Genomic DNA, 10,327 nt, shown 5'->3' on the forward strand with positions numbered 1-10,327 from the left:
GAGAGATAGGACCCAGAATAAAATGGCTGATCTTCTGGCCAATGTAGCTATCAAACCAAAAGAAATATCATTTGCAGGAATCTCCCAGATTGAGGTTCAAAACAAACCTTCTATACCTGACAACATTGACAATTGGCAGGTGTTTGAAGATGACAAAGATATCACAAATTTTTTGCTAAATGAAGACAAATACCATGGGCAGGAGATGGACTGCAATGGACTGATTGAAACCATAAATGGGAAGGAAACCATTTTTGGTCAAGAAATCATGCAATTAAAAACAAATAAGATGCCTAAGGGGTTGGTAGTCTTGGAGAACATTTTTGATAACCAAGACAGAGTAAGATCGGAAATAAAGGACCCCAAACCGCAAGAGATAGAAGAAATGAATTTGGGAACGGATGAAATCCCTAAAAAGGTTTACATCGGCCAAGATCTGCCAGTTCAAATCAGAAAAGCATTGATTGACCTACTTAGAAAGTACAGGCATGTTTTTGCTTGGTCATATGATGACCTTAAAGCTTATAGGGAGGACCTTTTCCAGCATGTCATACCGTTGAAAGAAAATGTAAAACCTTTCAGGCAAAAGCAGAGGCCAATCAATCCTACCCTTGCCCCAAAAATGCAGGAAGAACTGACAAAACTGAGAGATGGTGGAATAATCAAACCAATTAGGCATTCCACTTGGGTTTCAAACCTTGTTCCTGTAAGAAAAAAGAATGGAGATATTAGGCTTTGTGTGGATTTTAGAAATCTAAACATTGCATCTCTAAAAGATAATTATGGCTTACCTAATATGGAAGCCATGTTGCAACAAGTGACCGGCTCTGAATTGATGTCAATGATGGATGACTTTTCTGGATATAATCAAGTTCTGGTAAAAGAAAGCGAACAGTTCAAAACAGCCTTCACAACCCCTTGGGGAACGTATGTGTATGTGAGGATGCCTTTTGGCTTGATTAATGCAGGAGCTACTTTCCAAAGAGCCATGGATGTAGCATTTCATGAATATATTGACAAATTTATGGTTGTGTACCAGGATGATCTTACAGTGTATTCTAACAAGGCTGAAGATCACTGCAAACATTTAGAATTTTTTTTTATAAAAGCCCTGGAATATGGGGTATCCCTAAACCCAAAGAAATGCTCATTTGGGGTCACAGAAGGAAAGTTATTAGGACACATAGTGTCCAAGGATGGGGTAAAAAGAGACCCAGAAAGGGTAATAGCTATTGATAAAGTCCCTAAACCTAAAAACGTGAAAGGTATACAGTCCTTTTTTGGCCAGGTTAATTTTCTGAGGAGGTTTGTTACAAATTTTGCTGAAATCAGTAGACCCATTTCAAAAATGCTCAAGAAAGGAGCTGTTATAGATTGGAATGGTGAACCTTCACAGGCATTCCAGGATATAAAAACTGCGATAAAAAATGCTCCAGTGTTGAGGACCCCAGATTATACAAAACCCATGCATATTTTTTCTTTTGCATCATTCCATACTGTGGCTGCAGTTTTATTACAGAAAAACCAAGAAGGGTATGAACAGCCTATTGCCTTTTTTAGCAAATCCCTGCAGCATGCTGAACTGAAGTATGAAATAAATGAAAAACAAGCATATGCTTTGGTAAAGGCCGTAAAAGCATTTAGAAGCTATTTGGTAGGTGCTACTATTATTGCCTTTGTACCTAGTGCTGCAGTTAAAGATATTTTCTCTCAGTAGGAAGTGTCAGGAAGGAGATGCAGATGGATCAATAGAATCCAAGAATTTAACATTGATATGTAGATAACTAAGTTAGTAAGAGGTCAAGGTTTGGCCAAACTTATGGCCAAAACTAACCTGGAAGCTAATCACAGAAACCTAGTAAATGATGATTTCAGAACTGATTTATGCAACATGGACCAGTGTGACTGGTACATTAATGTTATACATTATTTGCAACATATGGAAGTTCCTCCCCATCTGCCTGATAATGAAAAAAGGAATATTAAATTGTAAGCCATCAGGTATGTAATTGTTCAAAATAACTTATGGTGGAGAAACTTTGAAGGAGTTCTGTTGAAATGTGTTGACAGAGAAAGGGCAAAAGAGATTTTGAAAGAAATGCATGCTGGAGTATGTGGAGGACATTACATGGCCAAAACTACTGCGCATAAGATAATGAGAGCTGATTTCTGGTGGCCCACTTTGTTCAAAGATGCTCAAGTTATGGTTAAGAAATGTGATCCTTGTCAGAGATTTGCTGGGAAGCTGAAATTCTCAGGAAATACTCCACTGAAGCCAGTTGAAACTAAAGCACCTTTTCAACAATGGGGTCTGGACTTCATAGGAGAAATTTTTCCCAAGTCCAGTACTGGCTATTCTTGGATTCTAGTTGCTACTGACTACTTTACAAAATGGGTAGAGGCTATCCCTACCAGAAATGCAACGAGTAAAGTGGTAAATAATTTCTTATTGAATAATATCATTTCCAGATTTGGATGTCCACAGAAAGTTGTCACAGATAATGCTATGTGTTTTAGGTCTGAGGAATTCATCAAGTTTTGTGATAAATATGGAATGAAAAGAACAACATCTGCCCCATATCATCCACAAGGGAATGGACAAGCTGAGTCCACAAATAAAAGCCTGTTGAAAATCATTAAGAGAACCTTGGACGATAATAAAAGGGCATGGGATTCCAAGTTACAGTTGGCAATATGGGCTGACAGAGTAACTGTAAAGAAGGCAATTGGGGTGGCTCCATTTGATTTAGTGTATGGAATTCAAGCTAGAATGCCCCAGAACAATTTGATGGGATTATACAATTACATCCAGTCATATGATGAAGATACTACTGATGAAATGAAAGAAAGAAAGAATGAATTGGTAGGATTGACCGAAGCCAGAAGAGAAGCATCTCTGAGAAATCAAAAATTGCAGTTACAAGTCAAAACACTCTATGATAAAAGAACTGTAAACAAGAAATTTGAAAATGGAGACCTAGTCTTAATGTGGAATGCCAGAATTGAAGATAAAGGAAAACATGGCAAATTTGATCCCATTTGGTTAGGCCCATATCTCATTGAGAATGCTTGGGGTGAAGATTCCTACATAATCAAAGATGTATTTGATAATATTCTTGAATTTCTAGTTCATGGACAGTTCTTGAAGAGGTATTTTTCTTGAAAAAATACTTAATTTCTTCCATGAACATTAGTTTTAGGTTTTCCTAGCGTCTTGTTTTCTGTAAATCCTTGTACAGTCTGAGTTTTTGTTTTTGTGTGTTGCTCTGTGCTCTCTGAAGAAGTTGTCACTTCCCGGATGTGTGGTCTGCTCTCCCATAGATTCTGAATCCTTGCATAGACTCAAGTCGTCTATCATCCCCAGACAGAGCCACTGTTGGTCTGACTTTTTCTGCAGTAAAAATTTTTTCAGTTAAACCATAGAAAAGTCAGATGTTCTATGTCTAAGTGAAGTATAAGGTTTTGGATAAACCATCTATAAGAAATATTTTCCATATAAGCCCTATATTCATCCCTATTCATAAATGGTCGGGCGCGAAATTTTCAAATTTCAAAAGAAGCGAATATGCTTTCGTATTCCTTTTCCTTTCTCCCGGGTTACCTTTCTTCCTATTTGTCCCAACCGTCAGATCCGATTAGATCTACCGCTGGCATTACCTCGCTATTGAGAGTTGCATGCTCATTAAGTATAGCGAGATAGCGAGTGTTGAGTTTTTAAGCGGTGGGACCATGAAGTGAAGGTGCGGCGATCAGAGATTTGCTTATTAAATGCTTTATTGTGCAGGTACACTTTGCAATTCGCCATAAAAAAGGGGGAGAGGGACCCACAAGAATATTTGACATCGGAGCCGGAATGTTGATCTTTCCGGAAGTTCCGCCACCTCGCTATCGGAAAATTTAGGCATTTCACCGTTAGCAAAGTAGCGAGGCCACGTGAAAATCTAAAAATGATGACATTGCATCTTGCTTGTATCATAATTACACCAGGTAGCATGACCAGTCATAAATATCATTGTCAGAATCAGTTTTAATTAACAGAAGTAATTACTGGGTACCCCTTGCATTTTCTGGCACAGAATCCTTTAATGTGCCGAAGCTCGCTACCTCGCTATCAGAAAATTGAGGTGCTTCACCGTTAGCGAGTTAGCGAGGCCCTGTAAAATGGCAAAAGATCGGCAAGATCTTTGATGACGTGTAATGACAGATGACTGTGATAAATTTTGACATGTGCCAGCTATGCAGAGATCCGATTCTCATTAATACCTATCTGACTAAATGTACAAGAAATCTTGAACGTCAGTTTGAAGTAGATCAGCGGAGCTCGCTACCTCGCTATGAAAGGTTGCAAGGAAGATAATTACAGCGACATAGCAAGTTGGGCCCACCGCCTTCTTTCTTCAGAAGTCCTGTAGCATATCTTTCGATCATTTCTTGATCCGATCAACGATTGTCGCTGCCTTGTCATGGCAAGGCACTTGTTCTTTATGCATAACGAAGTAGCGACATGCTGACACGTGTTCTCCATCGTCAGTGGGTCTAAATGTAAGCACCATCAAAAGAAAGAATTATGTACGTGGCAAGCTCTCATTGGGTAAAATAACTGACATGGCAAATATAACTCCTAGTTGTTCTCTTTGTACCGCATGATCGTAGGATCTTTGAAGATCAACGATGCAGTTTTAAATAAAAAATGTAGTGCCACTCTCTGTATTAATTAGACAAGAAAGCTTCGTCCGTGAGGAAAAACAGAGTATAATACAGAGAGATTGCATCAGTTTCATTTCACGCGAGAAAAGATTTGAAGCCATTCTTGTGCAGAAGCTATTACTGAAAGAAAAGCGTGCCAAGGTTGATAAAAAATTGTCAAGTTATTTGTTCGCTGAAATTTTGCAGGAATACAAAGGAGAATTGAGACAGAATTCAAGTAAGTAAAATTGCCATCATCTTCGTGAGCTTTTAAGTTTTAAAAAGGATAGCCCAAGATGCCTCCTAAGAAGGGATTTACAGGAGCAGTAAACTACCTGGATAGAAATGTGCATGATGATTTGCTTGAGTTACTTCCTGAATCTATTGTAGAAACGGTGCAAGTTAAGAGGTTAACCTCACTCAACCCTAGGCTTAGGGTAGCTGATGGATTGTATGATAAGGGTAATTGGGTCTGGGATGCTCAAACTTCTCAAACTGGTTTGAGTTTATTCAAAAAATGGTTTGCAGAGAGAAAGTTATATGCCCCTCATGCCAATATTTGGAATTTTGATCTTGGGAAGCTTGTTGTCCCCAGCGTGTTTATGGATTTTGACCTGCTTGAAGCCATAGCAAAAAACTATGACCAAGCCACTAAGGTAGTGAGAAGAATAGATGGTGAGGCTTTAGTCACCATCAGTCCCGAGGAAATTAGGAAGGTTTTCAGTCTGGGACCCCTCACCATGTATCATGTGCCCATTAATCTGATAGATTTAGAAAAAGAATATATATCCAAGAGGGATGTAGTTAGACAGGGTGCACTGAAAGCCCACATAGGCCGAATTGGAGGCCTCCCAACCATAACATCATCTTCTAAAGAGCCCTTCAAGAAATCATGTTTTAATGCCAGGGCAGTGGAGATATATAGGACCCTGTGCAGAGTCTTCGGAGAGGGCGAAGAAGATTTTATTCCGGTGAGCTTCATGTATATGATCACCCAAATCTCTTCTTTTGGTGTGGAAATAATTTTTGATTTTGCATCTTACTTGGCAAATGAGATTCATCATGGATTGGTGGGGATTGCACAGGGCAAGGTGGAAAAGGTTTGGGGTCAGTATTCCTTACTGATGCATATGTTTCTTTTTAAAGGGGCCACTTATTTTGGTAAAGAAATGGTTTTAAATAGAGAACAAGAAGGGGAAGCACTGCCAGTCCAATTATGGAGTGCAGACATGACCTGGGAAGCAGAAAATGCTAGCTTCGTTAGATTTGATAGGCACTTTGCCTCCAAACTAAGGTGCCTCATATTGAGTGACAATCCCAGAATCCCTCATATAGGGTCTTTTGTAAAGGATATACCATTTTCAAAGGAAATGAATACAAATTATGAACTGTCCCCATATCTGTTCTTCTCTGAATTTTGTCTCCTTTTTGAATACTTAGCTACCTTGATGTTGTGTGAGTAAAAGCTTATGCAATTGATTGCAATTTAGTAAGACTGTACATCCATTTGTTATTGCTGTTAATTCAATGGATTAAGTAAAGGCTTTGATGAATGTGATGAGGTTGCTTGGGTGTTAATAAGGATTTTTTGAATGATAAATTCTGGTAAGAATTGCTGATGAAAATTCGTTGCAAGGCAACAAATTAGATCTAAGAATTTACTTGACTCTGAATTCCCAATGAATTAGGCACTGATCGAAAGTATTTCAGCCAAAAGAGAAGTATATTATAACTAGCTTTTTCAAAATACATCATAAAATCAATTTTCAATTATCTTTCCTGTAAGATTTTCAAAGTTGGCCAGCACTTGCCTGCATGGATTGTTTTAGCTTCATTTAGCCATTGTTGTTAGAAACATCTGCAGGGCTATAGAAGATTTCTTGGCCATATCTGTTCAAGGGATGTGTTTATTAGTTATTTACCTATATGTTTGAGGATTTAGAGATGAGAATCAAAATGAAACTAAGGATAATTCTCATACAATTATTCCATCTTTGAACCATCCCCGGGTGCACCCACCCTGGTTTTACAGAACCAAAAGAGTAGAAAACCGTCTAAGGTTTTGTTGAAGTTGGGTCCTAGTACTTTGCATATGCAAGTGATAATGAGAATTGGCTATTCTTTAGGTTGTGTATGTACTGATATCTAGGTACTAAGCCTTTTGTCGCCTAGTAGTTTTAGCACTGTTAACATCAAAATAAAACACCAACACAAGCCTAAACAAGCTTAAAACCTTCCTAATCAAGTCCAAGTCGAAATTGCTTTCATCACCCTCAAAATATCTCAACCATAAAACTTTATGAAGTCCACTAGGTCATAAATGACTCTTACAAGCCCTTTTATTGCTCTTACAAGTCATTATGAGGGTCTTTATGAAGATTTTATCCCTTGAGCCTCCTTTGTTGACTTGTCCTTCCCCTTTCCTCCAACCTCTCACCATGTGACATGTGTCATTCTTTGATTGATTGTAAGGAAGCACAATCCATGTGCTCTCCTCTCATGCAATCTAAGCACTCCATAAGCTTTTTCCCATCCTTGCATCTTAGCCCTCAATCCCTCAAGCCTCTTGCCTATAAATTGGATCCTTCCCCTTTGCAAAATAACACAATCCATGAAGTAAAGTCATAATGCCATTTTGAGAAGCCATTTTACATCAAAACCATACACTCACACCCAAATTCCAACTCCATTTGAAGCCCTTTTTGAAGCATAAGCTTGAGCATACATCCTATCTATTTAGACAAAGCTACTCAACAAGAGAGCTTCTCATTGAGAGAGCCCATTAATGGCTCATATTCTCAATTGAGAGCTCATCTTAGTCTATCTTGAATTTTATGAATTTTGTTTAGTTTGTAGAAGCTTTATTTAAATTTGGTTTCTATTAGCATACTAACATTGCTCATATACATTTTGGCATGCCCGGTGGGACCCCGCATGGGTCATCTTCATTAGCTTTTTTAGTCAAGTTTTGTATGTCATTTGCTGATTTTGGCTAATTTTACTTATTTTTGTGATTGGTAGGATTGTATAAATTGGTTTTGTAGGTCCACATGAGCATGAAGAAGACAAAGGAACTCATAATCTATCTCATAGTGTTTGCAAATTTTTCAAGCTTATAGGTGGACAAAGAACTTGAAATTCTTCTTCCTCTTCTTGTCTATATTCTTCTTATTCCATCTACTTCTTATTCTTCTTCGTGTGGGAGATCTTGGCCATTTTTTTTTAAGGAAGCAAAATCATACACACTTCTTTTTAGTGCTTAAAATGAACCCCCAAATCATACTTAAATCTATTGAAAAATTAAAAATTTGCAAAAAAGAAAAAATCTTTTAACAAGTGAAACTAAACCAATCTAATCATTTGCATCCTTGCAACATCAAGGTTTTAGATGCATTCATGCAAAATTAGGAACACTTCATTTTTGGGAATTTAAAAAGAACTTCAAGTTTCCATTTCAAAAGGTTGAAAATCAACACTAAGTGCACACTAAAGTTCTTTTAAAAAAATCTCATGAAAACTAAGAGTCCTAAATGGTTGCCAAAAATTGTCCTAAAAGCTTTGTTATTTGTTCCAAAAAAATGTCTTATTGCAAAATCTTGAATGTTTCTTAGGTTTTTCATGCATCAAAACAATCTAGGAATATCATTTTTGGGCTTAAAATATGCAAACTAGAACACAAAATCTTGAATGAAAACCAAAGTCCAAAGAGTCATTTTCACTTTTGAGTCCAAAAAAATCTTGAATGATCTAAGGTTAAAAAAAAGCACTTCAAAGTTCTTAAAACAACACACATAATCTCAATCTTGAATGCTCAAAAGAAAACACTTGAATGTTTAACCACTTGTCTTTGAATGCATGTTGCTAAAATCACTCTTGAATGCCATGGATTAAAATCAAAATTTTCTTGAATGCATGATTAAAACAACAAATCCAATCTTGAATTCTAAGGATCAATTAACCATTGCAATATCAAAAACTTCATTTGGAGCTTCTAAAAATTGAACAAAACAAATCTCTTTTCCACATGGAATCTAGGTAAAGTTTGATTTTTGGACATTTAAGAAACCTTGTTAAGTTAAAATACAAATTTGCAAAAATCAATTTGAGTAGTTCCTTAGACTCACCTCTTTTCTAATCACCCATCAAATATTAACCATTGGTTGCAATCTTAGCACCATTTATGGGGATGGGTCTACTTGAAAAAGGTGTTAAATGTTCCACAATCTAACTCACTCACTTGGTCTTTGAATGTTTGCTTTAACTCTATCAAAATTCTTAAATGATCAAAACTCTAGATTAAATCAATCACACTTCAAGTTTGGGCACTAAAATTGAACAACAACTGACATGGAGAGCCTCCGGGCGCACACTTGAAATTGAATCTCACACACTTTTGTTTTGGGCTTAAAACAAACTCACACTCAATCTTGAATGCGTTAAAGAAAATTAATCGATACTTGACGTGGAGGACCTCTGGGCACGCGAGTTTGCTTTTGTTGACCCTAACTTTTCTTATTGTTTGCATTCTTTGATCGATTTTCTTTTGTTGGCGCTTCAAGTTGGAATTGAACATTGTCTCTTAAACATGAGTGCTTGCAAAGTCTAGATTAGCACACATAAGAGTCAGTTGGTAAAAGAACAAGCGTGTTTTTTAGCCCAAGGTCATCCAAGTCTTCTCTCCCCTTGTCATCTTTTGAGGCCATCTTGGGTGCATAAGATTAGGATCCAAAACCTTTTTTCTTTTTAGGAGGCCTACTTGGGGATTTCATCACCCCTTGGATGACCTCAACTCCAGTGTTCTGGCGGAGTATAAGAATCGAGAGGTGAATCGAAAGACACCTCTCTTGGGATCAAGATTTTGTGACTCGGGCTAAGCCTCAAGGAACTTTATACCCTTGAGAAGTGAGAGAGGAGAAGCAGGTTACCGCTCCTCTCGGTTGTGTGACATCTTTTTGGTCTCATCTACGGATTTGGGCCTCACGTACCTTGGGTATATCGAGGACTCCTTAGCTAAACCGACTGTCAGCCTTGTAGACAACCATCTAGGATGTTAATGTGTTTGAGGTGACTAATCGAAACATTTGTAGAACATACAAACTCCTTGGCACAAGTATCACTTTTTGATAATCAAAAAATTCTATCTGGTTGTTTGTATCTATTGCTTGATATTTTATTTGTTTAATAAATGTTTGCCAAACTTGGTCAATCCTAGCTTAGGGCATACTTAGCGTAGTCACTGCCTATTCCAAAAGTTGCACGAGTTGAAGAAAAACAACCAAGATCTCTCAAAGCCAAGTAGATTTAGGAATTGATGTCAGAGCAACCCAAACCCAAATAGAAGTTTCACAAAGTTAAACTCAAACCATCTCTAGCATACCAAGAACTTTCAGCCAAGAGAAAAGAAATAACACCAAGCCCAGGAATTGCCAAACTCCACAAAGTAGAGGACAAAGCTACCGACAAAGCACTTCAAGAGGCCTAGTTAGAGCGCAACATCAAATTTAGCCAACATCCAGGAGTTAATCCTACTTATGCCTTACCAACTAGGCATGATTTCTATGATTAGACACCCCTGTTTCTCCACATCTTCTTGGATAAGCTTAACTTTAGAGTCATCTTTGTAGAAAAGCCAGCCATCTTA

The sequence above is a fragment of the Cupressus sempervirens genome, chromosome 5 (genome assembly GCF_028749045.1).
Source record: "Cupressus sempervirens isolate cs-2001-9-10 chromosome 5, ASM2874904v1, whole genome shotgun sequence".
In the NCBI taxonomy this organism is placed as follows: Eukaryota; Viridiplantae; Streptophyta; class Pinopsida; order Cupressales; family Cupressaceae; genus Cupressus; species Cupressus sempervirens.